The sequence below is a fragment of the Otolemur garnettii genome, unplaced genomic scaffold (genome assembly GCF_000181295.1).
Source record: "Otolemur garnettii isolate 467f Iridium unplaced genomic scaffold, OtoGar3 scaffold00074, whole genome shotgun sequence".
NCBI classification, from domain to species: Eukaryota; Metazoa; Chordata; class Mammalia; order Primates; family Galagidae; genus Otolemur; species Otolemur garnettii.
In genome coordinates, this window is record NW_003852469.1 from 1,862,016 (window position 1) to 1,863,493 (window position 1,478).

Sequence of the window (1,478 nt, forward strand, 5' to 3'; positions counted from 1 at the left end):
ACAGCAACCTCCAACTCCTGGGCTCAAGCGAGTCTCCTGCCTCCACCTCCCAAGTAGCTGGGACCACAGGCGCCCGCCATAACGCCTGGCTATTTTTTGGTTGCAGCCGTCATTGTTGTTTGGCGGGCCGGCTGGATTTGAACCCACCAGCTCAGGTGTACGTGGCTGGTGCCTTAGCCGGTTGAGCTATAGGCGCCGAGCCTAATTTAGCTACTGTTATGAATTGTAATGTAAATATCTGATGTGCAGGATGGTCTTAGGCAACCCCTGTGAAAGGGCCGTTCGCAGCCCACAGGTTGAGAACCGCTGCCTTAGGCAAACCCAGATTGAGAGGCATTCTACAAAGTAAATGACACGACTCTTCAAGTGCCAGGCTCGGGTGAAGCGCACCGTCCCAGGGTGCAGGAGACTGGACAGCTGTATGCAGTGCACTGTCCTGGACCAGAGGAGGTGGGGTGGTTGACATAATTAGGGTAAGACTGGGTGTAGAGTACTCTATAAATTGTGTGTTGATGGTTGAATTCCTGGTTTCAATCATCATAACTGCAGGGATATAGAAAACATTTGGGGGGCGGTGCCTGTGGCTCAAAAGGGTAGGGCACCGGCCCCATAGGCCGGAGGTGGCGGGTTCCAACCCAGCCCTGGCCAAAAAATAAATAAATAAATTAGAAAACATTTGAGGAAGAAGCAACGTTTGGGGAAGCTTGGCGCAGGCTGTACGGGAATTCTCTGTACTGTTTTTGGAGCTTTTTGTGTCTGAAGATATTTCACAATGAAGTTGGACAACAACAACAAAAATAATTCAACTCAGCTGAAAAATTACGGCTTTAATGCTTGCTCTTGGCAACATCTCTCGTGATTGGGCAGGAGCTGGTTTTCTTTGCGTCCTGAATCTCCACGGTGATCTGGGTAGCTGAAGTTTCTAAGTGAACCTTGGGATGAGTGAGGCCCGGCTGTGTTGAATTGCAGCTACACTTTGAAAAGATTTTGCTGAAGTAATTGACTTATTTATTTTTGCACAGAGCTGTAATTACATCTTTGGGTGTCCCATGGCTGTGCAGGTTATCTGAGCTTTACTGTTGAAGCCACCAGAATCCCTAACTGGAAACTTAGCTCTGTAATTAATTTACGGGCTTGTTTGTTTTTATTATGATGCTGTGAATTCAGGTTAGTCCCATGGATTCTTCTGCTATGTGTCACGTATTGTTGAATTTCATGTTTGTTGGTTTGAGTCTTAGGAAGAGCTGATTTTTTGTGTGTGTATAAAAAACATTCTATTTAAACTTTGAAATAACCGTACTAAACATTTTTCTCTCAGAGAAGACAATCAGGAGTTTTTATAAGTATCGTGAATAGTAGATGTACACTGGCATAAACACCAAGTGGTAACTTTTTATTGAATAATAATTAGAATGGAAGAAGTTAGTACATTGGGAAAGGTTTCTTTCAGCAGGAGCTGTTAATATGTGACTCAGATT

General features: G+C 44.7%; 1 protein-coding gene across 1 annotated transcript in view; it reads left to right on the forward strand.

The window, feature by feature from the left end:
- Nucleotides 1–1,478, forward strand: part of KIF13B (kinesin family member 13B) — a 161,898-nt gene that overhangs the window by 38,626 nt on the left and 121,794 nt on the right. The window lies entirely within an intron of this gene.